This window comes from Alligator mississippiensis, chromosome 2 (genome assembly GCF_030867095.1).
Source record: "Alligator mississippiensis isolate rAllMis1 chromosome 2, rAllMis1, whole genome shotgun sequence".
NCBI lineage: Eukaryota > Metazoa > Chordata > Crocodylia > Alligatoridae > Alligator > Alligator mississippiensis.
Window position 1 is genome coordinate 147,285,622 of NC_081825.1, and position 14,068 is coordinate 147,299,689.

Sequence of the window (14,068 nt, forward strand, 5' to 3'; positions counted from 1 at the left end):
GTTCCACTTGTCAGGCCTACTCTGCAGGGGTCAATAATGAGAGGAAACCTGATGTTAGTGGATCCAGCTTAAGTGATTCTGTCATGCTAACGATTCAATATATCAGGACAAATGTCAGCTCCTTCCAATATGTTAATTCCTCTGATGGTATTAGCATAAACTACAGTCAATGAAATACAAGTTCCCTCTCTACGATAGTTAATGGAGATTTGTAAAGGATTTTTTTTTTTTTAAGTTCTTAAGAGGAACAAGGATGGTGGGAAGTAATTCTTATAAATTTGCATGGTCATTTCTTCACTAAAAGGATCAGGATTATGGTGCTACTGAAACACAAAGGAAGACAAACCCCCAAAATGTTTTTGTTACTACAGTTTCTGATTTATAGCTGATCAGTGTCATCTACACACATACACCTTTTATCGTCTAGATATAGGAGGTTCAGAGAGAATTCTATGATTGTTGGAGCTATTTGTTATTCTACGATCTGGAGAACCAATTGCTTGAAATGTGCTGCAGTTGAAGGCTGATGCAAGGTAAGTATTTTTTCAGAGAGATGAATTGGCATGTGTGCATGTCCAAAGTGTCAATTCAGAGTTGGAACACAGTAGCCTGCACTACCAACTGGTAAGGAAAAAGGAGTGGAAAGGAGGGCGTGATGTGGCAGTCAGGAAGTCTGTGTTCAATTCCTAGCTTGGCAACAGACTTCCTGTGGGATCTGTTTCCCTTAGGGTCCTATTTGTAGAATAGGGGTAATTTTTCCTTCCTTTGCAGGAACACTGTGAGGATATATTCATAGGTTCTTTTATATAAGGCCATTTAAGAAACTAGACAGACAGTGAAATGAGAGAGAGGGAAAGAGCCTAATTTCATAAAGAAGAACCTTGAAGAGGAAGAGAGAGAAATCTACAAGTAATAAAATGTAAAAAGAAGTTACTTGATTCTCATACTGACTTCTACATTAATTTGCTGGCCCTTGTTTTGTTTTGTATTTTTGTGGGGGGGAGGGAGGAATGGAGAGGTGAAGAGGGAGTTGCCTTTGTTTTTAAAAATCAGTGCGTCTGTCAGTAGTTTTAAGCACAACTTGAATTCCCATCATGGCTTGACAGATGCAAGAGGCCCAGGCTCTGAACAAACATGCAGCTTAGACCAAAACAGGGCCATTTATATGCAGCAAGTACAGAGTACATCTTTGAGCTGGCAGCAGCCCAGTATACCTTGAGCAGTACAACATCTAGGGAGAGGTGACTCTAGGTTAGCGGCCAATTATGCAGATTAAACCCTAGCAGAGTTCTGAAATGTCCCTGTAGTAGCTTTGACTCTGTGCCTGTGAAGTTGCCTCTCCACAAGGTTAAGTGACAGGCAAGCATTTTTAACCCTTTGCTCCTGATACTGGCTTGTGTTTGCTGTTAAAGATCCTTTTGAGCCTAATGGCCTAGAATGGCTAAGGTGCACTAGTTTCTGTAGTCAGCAGCATGCAAGGGAAAATGGTGTGGTCAGAATCATGTTCAGTTGCTTTTCACTGCACAGTCTGGATGACCACATCCCCATTTACAGCTGGATCAACTGGTTTGCCCTGAGTCCCAAGTTGGGCTTGAACTCATGCCTCTGGAGCAGGGGTGGGCAATTATATCAGGCAAAGGGCTGCTTACTGAGTTTTAGCAAGCTATCAAGGGCCACATGGGTAGCCCCACCCCTTGACAGGTGCCCCTCCCCTGGTTGCAATCTTGGGACTGGAAGTCCTGCCCCTAACCTCTGACCCTTGCTGCTGGAAGCCCCTCCCTTGCTCCTTCGGGGAACAGGGTTTGCTATATTAGAACTGGAAAAAAAAATATGTACTAAAAATCAAATACCCATAATAATATATTTTAATTCAATTAAAGAAAAATATTTTTGTCCGGATACGTGTGTTTGTGCTTTCTATGTAGAAGTGATTGCATAATAACTCAAAATGCAGCATTACTCTTGTATAGTTTGTGGGGGATATAGTGTTGTATAGTGTGTGGGGTGTCGGGGGATACGGTTGGTTTGGTGTGGGGTTTGTGGGGAGCTGTGGATGTGTGTGCATGGTATTTGTGGGATGTGTGACTGTGTGTGGAGGAGGATGTAGCTGTGGGGTTTGCGAGAAGGGTTTGAGGGTATGTGGGGTGTGCATGGGAGCACCCTGCACACCCCGCACTGAGCCGGTCAGCACCCGTGCCCACTCCGCAATAGCTCAGAGCCTGAATGTGTTGGTGCAGTCATGCAGATCCAACTTTGGGGGAGACTCCACAGACTTTCAGTGCCCTGAGCCAGGTCTCTACTGGCTTGTGCCACCCCAGCAGCCTCAGTTGCACCTCTGTGCTGTCCCGTGGGCTGGCCAGGCCCTTCCTGGATGGTCCCCAGGTTCCTGATAGCTGCAGGAGCCTCCAGAACACAAAAGCATCCATGCTCCTAATACTGCTCCTGGTGGAGCCTTCCTGCCCATCCCAGGACCGGGGGGTGAGCTGCCGGTGGGCCAGTGGGTCCCTGGTGTGCAGGGGGGCCTGGGCCTTCCCTCCCAAAGTGGCACTGCACCTCGGAGCTGGCTGTGGGGGGAGCCAGCCGGGCCCTTGCTGCCCATTGTGACCACATTACTTCCCGTGCCTGAGGCTTGGGGCGCCAGCAGCCCGGCTGCCCCCACCATGGGTGGCCCCGGAAGGTGCCTTGGGGTCACCCACTCTTCAGGGGCCCAGTGGCCCACTGCCAGCTCACCCCCTGGACCCGGGATGGGCAGGGAGGCTGTGCCAGGAGCCAGAGTGGAAGCACGGTTGCTTTTCTGCTCCAGAAGCTCCTGTTGCTGCAAGGAGCCTGGGGGCCCTGGGGAAGCTCCTGGCTGTCCCAGGAGGCAGTGCAGGGGGCTGTCTGAGGCTGCTGGGGGTGGCACAACCCAGTAGGGACCCAGCCCAGGGCACAGAGAGGTGGCATGGAACTTACATCACATGCCTGAGGCTTAGGGTGACAATGGACAAGCTGCCTCCCCACATGGGCAGCCCTGGCAGATGCTGCTGCCCCAGGGGGAAGGCCCCCCCCCCACAGGGTCCTGGCAGCCCAGCAGCAGCTTGCCTGCCAGCCCCGGGATGGGTAGGGAAGCACTGCCAGGAGCTGGAGTGGGGCTGCAGCCACTTTTCTGCTCTGGAAGCTTCTGCAGCCTCCCTGGGCTTCCTGTGCCCTGAGCCAGGTCCCTGCTGGATCATGCCACCCCCAGTGGCCTTGGGTGGACACACGTGCTATCCCCCAGGGCAGCTAGGAGCTTCTCCAGGGCCCCCAGGCTCCTCACAGCAGCAGGAGCTTCCAGAGTAGAAAAGTGGCCATGCTCCCACTCTGGATCCTGGCTCCTGTCCGTCCAGGGGCTGAGGGGCAAGCTGCAGACAGGCCACCAGACCCCTGTGGGGTGGAGGGGTGGGCCTTCCCTCCTGGGTGGCAGTGCCTGCTGGGGCAGCTAATGCAGAGTGGGCAGCCAGGCCATTGCCCCCACAAACCTCAAGCGTGTGATGTAAGTTCTGTGCCACCTCCCCGCACTTCCCGCATCCTGGGCTACGTCTCCACCAGACTGTGCCACTCTGGCTGCCCCCTGCGCTGCCCCCAGGGCCAGACAGCCCCTTCCCCAGTGGCCCCCAGTTCCTTGGTGGCGGGAGGAGCCGCTGGAGTACAAACATGTCTGTGGTCCCAATTCAAGTCTCTACAACTACCTGGCCAGAGACCAGGCTGCCAAGGAGGTGGGCATCCATCCAGGTGGCCCAGGGCGCGATCCTTTCACCCAGACAGGTGAGCATGGGACACGTGGTGTCAGGGGTGCGCGCACTGGTCCCTGCCTGTACTGCAGGGCTGGGGCAGGGGCCTGGGAGAGAGCACACATGTGGGAGCCAGCAACAGCCCAGCAGTGCTGTGGGGGCCAGCACTGGCAGGGCCCAGAGCGGGGCAGCAGGAGTCCAGGGCTCAGTTAGCTGGGCTCTCTAGAACTGGGCTGGGCTCCACCACCAGGGAGAGAGGGGAGCTGCCCCACTCTGGGCCCCACTGACACTGGCCCCAGAACACCGGTGCTGGCTGTCATGCATCTGCTCTCTCCCAGCCTCCCACCCTAGCCCCACAGTCAGGCGGGGACCAGCGTGCACAGCCCCGACCCTGCATACCCTGTGCTTGTCCATCTGGGCAAAAGGATCATGGCTGTTGCTGGCTTCTGCATGCCCGCTCATTCCCAACTGTGTGGCCAGACCATGGAACACAGCAGGAGCTGGCCTGGACCTGAGGACTGGGGTGATCGCCCATGGTCCTCCCCTGCCCCCCCCTCCCTCCCCCTGCCCATCGCCTCCTGCTCTTACCTGAATTTTCCACTCCTGTGCAGGCATGGGCAGCCCCAAGGTCCCAGGTGGGTGGCGGGGGAGTGAGGCTGGGGGGTCCTGATGTTCCAGGGACTCACTGTAGCTTCCCCTGGGTCCTATTGCCCCTGGGTCCTACTGCCCATTTTTCACAAGAACCAGGGGCAGATAAATATTAATTAAAAAAAATTGAGGGGCTTCATGGGCCAGATAGAATGGCCTGGTGGGCTGGATCCAGACCGTGGGCTGTATTTTGCCCACCCCTGCTCTGGAGGATCCCATAACTGCACTGTAATAGCACTCTTTTTCTCTCAATACTAACGGATGCCATGCAGAGATGACTGGAGGACAGCAATATACAAAAGCTTTCCATGTTCTTATATTTCTCATTCCTTGCTGGAATGAAAACAGAACTTCTTGAGTATTGTTGCAAAATGAGAATTGAGTCAAAATATTCATTTTTCAATTTAAATATCAGCTTTTTCAAGCTGTACATCAATCTTGGAGCTTAAGACAATGGTCTGGGATATGAGGGAGACAGGTTTAAATCCCTGCCCTGCTTAATTCATGGTATAACTTTTCTCTCCCAATCATGATGACTCAGGCAGACCCCAGGGCTTGGATCTTCATGTCCCATATCCCAGGTCAGTGTTTTAAAGACCTGACCTTAGGCAATGAGAAAGCACTGTCCTCACCCCAAAAACCTGAAATAAACACTTAGCCAAAACTGCCATGTCTTCACAAAACAGCAAATTTTATTTAGTCAAAAATATTTTGTCCAGCTCTAATGGAGTGGCTCCCAGAACTTGGCCACTGTTCTTTGTTGTTTTTAATGATTCCCCAATAATTTAGGTTGCCACTATTTCCAAATTTTCTTGTTGAGCAAGGGTGACATTTTCAAATAGGTTTACATGGGCTTTACACGAGGATGAATTTCGCCTTTAAATTATTACTGCTTCACCTGAGTTATGTATTATTTATTTTTTTATTAGATTTAAATGCTGCCCTCAGGGCAGTACAAATTATAAAGATAAATTATAAAGACAGATACAAATACCAATAAAATGATACATAATAGAAAAATCTCCCTAATGTCCTATAACATAACCCTACCTGTTGAAGGCCTGTCAAATAAAAAAGGTTTTAGTATACTTATGGAAGATGACCAGGACTCTGAGGGACCATAAGGGAGCAGGCGTTCCAGAGCTGAGGAGTGACTATGGAGAACAGCCTCCTATGTGTATTTGCCAAATGTACTTCGCATGCAGATTGCACTTGCAAGAAGTTGTTTTTGCCTGACCTGGGATGTTGCTCTTTTGTGCACATTAAAAATGATTTGGGGCCTGGGAGGCAAGACTTATGAGGAAAGGCTGAGAGAGCTGGGGTTATATAGTCTGGAGAAGAGAAGACTGAAGGGGAATCTGACAACAGCCTTTGAACAGCTGAAGGGCAGTTACAGAGAGGATGGAGATGGGCTTTTCTCTGTGGCTGTAGAGGACAGAACTAGGAACAATGGCCTCAAACTGCAGCAGGGGAAGTTTAGGTTGGAGATTAGGAGGAACTTTCTGACTCTCAGGGTGGTCAAGCTTTGGAACAGGCTGCCTAGAGGAACTGGAATCTCCATTCTTGAAAGTTTTCAAAAGCAGGTTAGACACTAGGGCTGTGCAAAATTTTACCGGCTGTTTCATTTTGATGCTATTTTGGCTCATTTCGAGCTCAAAACAGCAAAATTGAAATGAAAAGAGAGACTTCAAAACAGCCTCAAAATGAAACGAGGGCAGTCGAAACATTTCAAAAGTTTTGAAACGTTTTGCGTTTTGAAGCTGAAGCTGGGCTTGCCTGGGAAACTGAAAGTAAGGAGAAGGAGGGGGAAGAGCGGAGAAGGACTGCTCTGACATTGGCTGTGTAGTTGGCCAATGACTGTGTCATGTAGAGGCCCCAGCGCCAGTGAGGGTATGCCTTAACACATGCACAAAGTCAAACATCATGAGTTTTGCTTGTCAGCAGCCTGAGGTGCCGTTTTCCAGAGACCCCTGCACCTATCTCCTTGAAACTTGGCAGGCTTCATGGCCTCAGATGGGGCTACCATCCCTGCAAGTTTAATCTGAATCTGGCAAGACATTACAAGTTATAGGCAGTTTCATGCTTCCCCATTTTAGCCTATGGGCAAAATGTCGAAACAGCAAAACAGTTTTGACAAAACGAAACGGAACAGTGCTTTTAAAATGAAACGAAACAAAACTTGAAAAGAAACACTGAAACAGCAAAACAGAAGTCAAAATGAAATGGTGGTGTTTTGCACAGCCCTATTAGACACGTGGCTGGGATGGTTTAGTCAGGAATGATCCTGCGTTGAGCAAGAGCCTGAACTAGATAACCTTAGAGGGACTTGAAGTCCCTTCCAGCCCTACTTCCTATGAGCTTTTCTCTGAGAGAGTGGGGGATTTTGTTTAAATTTGTTAGCGTTGAAATCTCATGTCACCTCTGTAAGTATAAAGCTGGGGTATCAGCTTCATATTTATAGCTCCCACTTTGTATTTCCATTTTCTTCCCTTGTCAGAGTATTTTGCCTTTTGCTGTGGTGAACATGCTATCTTTGTTGCAGGACCTTGGTATCTGAAAGATACTATGTTAAGGTAATCGGAAGGCAGGCTGTAAGTCTTTGAAGGCAAGCTGTAAGCAAAGCACATGCTTATTTTTTTAAGCTGTTAAATCTTATTGAAGTTAATGGGCATTAAGTATGTGCTTAAATGCCTCTCCAATCAGTGTATTACACAGTAAATAAAGCTAAATAAGATCATAAGCTTTACTTGCTTTCCTGGTAGAGGCCTATATAATTTTCAGGATCTAAATAGTACCTGCTTGGATGATATTTCCATCTTATCCCTAACTTTTCTTTTGCTTTAGTAGGCATTTCAAAATAAACTGTTTTGCAAGTAAATGTATACATACAAGAGCAGCAGGAGAGCTTAGAAGTCAGGGGAAAGCAGTAATGAAAGCTTCTGAGAGTCACAACTGTGACACATAGCCAAGTTAGAAAAAGGGTGCTTTGTTGCTATTCAGGTCTGAGCTTGATGGGGAATGTGAAATTATTTTTCATGTGGTATTTCTGTAGAGACCTATTCAATTTAATATAACAGAGTCAAATTCATTTTAACTGATATCAGTTTATTTTGAAAAAACTTATAGCCAAATGACAGAGGTTTGTTTTGTTTTATTTTGTTTTCCCCCAGATTTTTTGTTGAAAACTGCACAGTTATGAGTCAAGGAATCCCTTGCTATTGTTTAATAACATAACCATTTTAACTCGTTGGCCCCTTCCTGTTCTAATTGCTTTTATCAATATCACACCTTTTTATATGAATGGGCATTTCTTCTGCCATCTTGGCATTTTATTGTTGAAAAGTTTTGGGTTTAGGCTTGTATACACAGTGAAGTTGGTATGCAGTACGCTAAGATGTGAATTTACATCATGCTAGCTACTGCATACTAACTCCCAATGTGAATAGTCTTAGTATGCCCAAGAACCACTCTATGTGACACAGCTTATTCAACTTTCAAAGACCTTTTTCTGCCGTGTATAGTCTTACTCTTCTGTCCTGGGAAGTGATGTGAGGCTTTGGTCTAAGGTTGGAATATTACGTAGGGCCTTGTTTCTAGGGAGAACTTAAGAAATCTCCCATGGTTAGACACCAGTGCAAGAAATAATAGAAAGACTAGAGCATTTTTACCATAGCCACAAGCATATTTATGTTGCTCCCAGTGATGGATATGTCTCTGACAAGAAGTGGTACCACATTATTTTGGGCTTGATTCACTACTTCTAGCTTTTACTTTTACCATTGGCTGTTGGTTAGTGCTAACTTTCTTATTGGATTTTGGGCACATATGTAAGAAAAGCTTTTATCCTTCCTGGGCTTGCCCAGCTTTATTTAATTTTTTCATTTTTTTTCATGATTATTACTTATCATTTATATTGTAGTTTTATCAAGGAATGGTACCACTGTGCAAGATGCTATGCAAGCTTAGAGTAAATTATTATTATGTTTATACTGCAGTTTCATCTAAAGCAGAAGTTCTCAAACTGTGGTCTGTCCACGAGCTCCATTCAGGTGGTCTGTGGAAAGGTTGCAGAACAGTTGAGAAAATCTGTACTTGGGCCTGCAGTTGATTTATTTTTTCTAACAATGGAGATTAAGTGGTCCACTGAGACCCTCAGCAATTTTAAAGCGGTCCATGAAAAAAAAGTTTGAGAACCACTGATCTAAAGGTTGTAACCTACCTGGAAACTGTTGCATTATTAGACATTGAATAAACATACTAGAGGGCAGTCCCCATATCATGGAGCTTAGAGTGAAAAAGTGTTTGGGGTAAAATGGGTTGATGAGGCATCTAAAAGAATAGGAAATTTAAACATAGATTAACTATGCACATATCCTGAAGGGTGGTAGACCTGGTCTAATCCACCTACGTAACAGAGATCAGTGTAACAACAAAGCAAGAGCAGATTTTACACATAATTTGTTCTCTCTTTTCTTTGGATCTACCAAGATATTGGCCTAAAAGCTTATCCTTTTTATTATGGCCTCCTTTTCTTTTCAGGATTATGCTTCAGTACTTAGCAAAAGCAATATAGGGCATGGCATACTAATTACTGTAACAGATCTAGGAAAGGCAATCTTTCCTACAGACTGTTAAAGTTTACTAGGACACAAGTGATAAGTAGCTGTTGCTGTGTTTTCTTCTACTTCCTCTGTGCATGAAATCACTTTGATAGATCCGCAGGAAGAGATTTAGTTGCAGATGGCAGAGGTCAGTGTATTGTGTATTCAATGTAGTCAATAATAAAGTCAGGACTTATGCTAAGTGAATGTTAATAAGGAATCACAAGGACCTTGGAAAGTCATTATGTCTGGTCATTTGCTTCACAATATTGCTCCAAACAGGCTCTGGAGGCCAATACAATGGGATTAAAAAATACCAAGAAAAGACTGGATGATTTAGGAATGGCAGAAAGACTAAATATAGAATGATCCATGTAGTGTGCAACAGCGTGTTATATGGACAGTTTATGAATGCAGTTGTAATACAGTAAAGGAAACAGTATTACTTCATGAAAGGACTGTTCCCAGTTTTATCATTGTACCTCAACCTAGTTGTTCTCCCTTCCTGTTGGTTTAGAATGTAATGAAATTATGACTCCTTCCCATGTAGAGGTCTGAAAACCTTAACTATCTTTATGAAATATAAATAATATTATAAGCCATACGTAATTGCCCAGATGGCAGGTAAAATGAAAATGCAGCATAAAAGTTGGACTAGTTGATGTGTTTCTTACTTCCTGAAGAAAATTCCAATTTATTGGACCTTTCTCATGTGTAAAGAATGTAGAATCTGGCCTGAGTTGGCTATACTTGTGTTTTAGAGTTTAGTTTTGTAATGGTTAGGTCCTGTAGTGAATAATGACAACTATGAATGAGGAAGAGAACAGACCTTTAATGATACCACAGCATGAGGTTCCTCCAGCACAGGCCATGTGGCTGCCTTCATCTTGATTTCTCCTTACTCTCCAGGAATCATGTTCAAATTCCTCATGTGATAAGACAGTTCCTTGTAAGGGATTGTCTCCAAAGTCTACGCTTATCACTACATCTTCCCTTTAAAAAAAACCCAAACCATCACAATATAACAACAAAAACTCCACAACAACAACGTAAGAACAATGCAAGATATGCAAGATTTTATGCAAGGTTTTATGCAAGATAAAACCACCACCACACCAAACAATCCATAACCTACAGAGGAGAGGTTACCAGCACTTCACTGTGGAGTGAGTTTTTACCACTCACTTTCCTTTCTTCAGGTGCCTTTAACTTATTCACAGACCTCTATGGGCGCGTCCAGACAAGTGTGCATGGGCCTGTTGCCCTACCTCAAACCCCTTTGAGGCGGGGCAACAGGCACGTGCGGGAATGAAAAAATGTTCCCCATGCTGCAAACTTGCAGTGCAGGGAGAAAATTAGACCCCTGGATATCCAGGCATCTAAAAAAAAATGCTCCACAATAGAGCGGAGCAAGGCATGGTTCAAGACCGTGCCCAGAGCCAGTCCTTCAAAAAAGACACTCTGGTTTTGTCCAGAGCATCTCTTTGGTGTTCCTGCTGCCTCCAGCGCTGTCCAAGGTAAGTTGGGGGGGTGGGGTTCATGGGTGTTGAGGTGGGTGAGGGGTGGCAGGGGGATGTGGGGGGGGGGTTGGAGAGTGGCAGGGGGGATGTCCCTGGGGCTGTGGTGGGGGGGGGTGAGGACCTGGGCCAGATCCCTGAGGCTCAATAGTCTGGGTTTGCACCAGAGTGGGTTGCATGGCTCTGGGAGGTGCGCACAGGAGCCGCACCTCCCAGAGCCCTGTGACCCACTCCAGTGCAAGGCTGGACTAGCAAGCCACATGGGGCTGGTCCAGGTCCTCACCTCCCCACCCCCCACAGGCACAGGGGGCAGAGGCGGGATCCGGCCCTGGGGCCAGGCCCATGCTGACAGGAGCTGGTACGGCATGTGGTTCCCACATGTCACGCCGGGTCCTGCCGCGACTGGGCCCTTCCTATAGCTGCAGGACCTGGCCTGGCACACGGGGACCGTGCAGAGCTGAGCCGGGTCCTGCTGACCCTGGGGCTGCTTGTGCCACCGGGCAGCCGGGCAGCACGAGCAGCCCCAGGGCCAGCAGGACCCGGCTTGGCTCCACACAGTCCCCACGTGCTGGGCCAGGCCAGGGAACATGAGCCACCTGGGGCCGGCAAGATACAGCTCGGCTCCGCACGGTCCCTGCATGCCAGGCTGGGCCTGGGAGCATGAGCTGCCTGGGGATTGTGCAGCTCATATTCCTGGGCCCAGCCCGGCATGTGGGGACCGTTTGGAGCCGAACTGCATCCTGCCAGCCCCAGGTGGCTTGTGTTCCCCGGGCCAGCCCGGTGCATGGGGACCGTGCTGAGCCAAGCCGGATCCTGCTGGCCTTGGGGCTGCTCATACAGGCCGGCTGCTAGGCAGCACGATCAGCTCCAGGGCCAGCAGGACCCAGCTCAGCTCTGCATGGTCCCTGCATGCCAGGCCAGGTCCTGCAGCTGTAAGAAGCACACAGCAACACATATAGGTATTTAGAATTTATTTTTTCATGATGATTGAGACACTGGTAGGCTTCTACATTGCTTTAACATTGTAAATATACCAATAAAGCATTGCCCAACTTATCACTGTCTATCTCTCTTTCTAGTTATATGTGTGTGTGTATGTTTGTGTGTATAGAGTGCTTTTTGTTTTAAATGTGGAAGAACATGGATTTTGGGGTATTTTAAAAAAATGGATTTGGGATGCTGCTGCAGCAGACCAGCTGGCACAAGAGGTAGCGCGTCCTGTTGGGGGGCTGAACCCCTTGTGTGGGGGGGTGAACCCCATAGGGCACATCCACACATGCAAGCATGTGTACTTGCAGCAGCTCAAATAGAAGTGGTGCAAAGTTGAGCAGGGCCTTTTTGCCTCAGCACACATGCTCGGACATGCACTTTGCTGTGGAGCAAATTGTGCCACTTGGGGCAAAATAACCTTTCCTGGCTCCTCCCAGATCTGCAGCCAGGGGGAGCTAGAGCCTGGGGGCCAGCACCTGTGCTGTCCCCAGCAGTATAAAAAATTGCCCTGTCCTGGCTCCATCCATACAAAAAGCTGCCCTGGCAAGCAGCTCAAGGCTACTCGCTTTCTGGGGTTCAGCCACTTGGTACCTGGGGACACTACCCCTTGTGCCAGCTGGATTGCTGCAGCAGCATCCCAAATCCATTTAAAAAAAATCCCAAAATCCATGTTTTTCTACAATTAACACAGAAGACCACTCTATACACACATACACACACACACATACATATATATCGAGAGAGAGAGAGAGCAATCAGTTGGGCAATGCTTTATCGGTATATTTATACTGTTAAAGCAATGTGGAAGCCTACCAGTGTTTCTATCATCATGAAAAAATAAATTCTAAATACCTATATGTGTTGATGGGTACTTTTGGTTTTCTTCGCAAATGATGGGTGTGTGATGGGGGGATGTGGCGTTTGCAGGAAGGGGGTGGGAAGGGGTGTGGGGGAAGGTGGGTGGGTGTATGTGAAGGGATATGGGTTGGTGTGTGAATAGGTGTGGGGCAATTGCTGGGGGGCCTGTGGGTGTAGGGGAACTTTGGGGGCTACTCAGGAGGGGTGGGTCCCCTGACCCCCACAGGTTGTAGCCCCTCCCACAGCACATGGAATGCCCCCCTCCACAGGGCCCCAGCTCTACCCTGGAGGGCCATAGCCCCCCCGCCCAGGGTCCCTGGCACCCTAGAGGGCCCCAGCCCCCCCACCCAGGGCCCATAACTTACCTTAAGCAGCAGCAGTGGGAGTGGGGCACTCTGAGCCATGGCGGCAAGACCTGATGTGGCACATGGGGGCCTTGCGTTGGGCCCAGCTGGGTCCTGCCATCTCTGGGAACCATCTGCCGCCCAGCCAGGCCAGGCCCTTGCTGGCAGGACCCGGTGCGGCACATGGGGACTGCATGCCAGGTCCAGCCAGGTCCTGGGGCCTCTCTACTGCCGGGCCAGGCCTTTGGTGGCAGAACCTGACACCCTCAGGGCCCCTCTACCTCCCAGCCAGGCTGGGGCCTTGGTGGCAGGACTCGGCATGTGGGGACTGTGTGCCGGGCCCAGCTGGGTCCTGCTGGCCCTGGGGTCCCTCTGTCACCTGGCTGGGCTGGGCCCTTGGTGGCAGGACCCTGCATGGCACACAGTCCCTGCATACTGGGCCCTGCTGGCCCTCAGGGCCCCTGTGCTGCCCGGCTGGGCTGGGTCCAGGGTGGCAGGACCCGACGCAGCACAGGGTCCCTGTGTGCCAGGCTCAGCCAAGCCCTGTTGCCCTGTGCCTCCTGGCTGGGCTGGGCCCAGGGCGGCATGACCTGGTGCAGCACACAGGGACTGCGTGTTGGGCCCTGCCGCCCTTGTAGCCCCTGTGCTGCCCGGCTGGGCTAAGGGTGGCATGACCCAGTGCGGTGCACAGGGACCGTGTGCCAGTCCCTGCCACCCTTGGGGCCCCTGTGTCACCCAGCCAGGCAGCACCCAGATGGGTCCTGCCAGCCTTGGGGTTGTTCCTGCCGGCCTTGGGGCTGCTCCTGCCATGCCAGGTCCTGCTGCCCTGGGCCCGGCATGGCTGGGTGGCACAGGAGCCCTGAGGGTGGCAGGGCCTGGCTGGATCTGGCACACAGAGACCGCGCACCGTGCCTGGTCCTGCCGCCCTGGGCCCAGCCTGGCCTGGCAGCACAAGGGCCCCGAGGGTGGCAGGACCCAGCTGCACAGGGATTGGGGGAGTCTGGGGGGCTAGCAGGGAGAGGGGCTGGGCAAGGATTGGGGGGCTGGGGAGCTGGCGGGGGGAGGGGCTGGGCAGGGCAGGGATCAAGGGGGTTGGGGGAGCAGGAGGGGCTAGCAGGGGTCCCCCCCCATGGTCCCCTCCCCCCTCCTCCAACCCCCCCAACTCACCATCACTGGAGCCCTGGTGTTTCAGCACCAGGGTGAGGGGCCAACCACGGAGATGCTCTGGCAGCCAGAGCATCTCCCTGGAGGATCCAGCCTCCGGTTGCCTCAGGGCATGGTCTGACCTGCTTTTTTTTGTTTCATTTTTTTTGCAGTGCAGGGAACAGTTTTTCATTCCTTCACGTGCCTCTTGCCCCGCC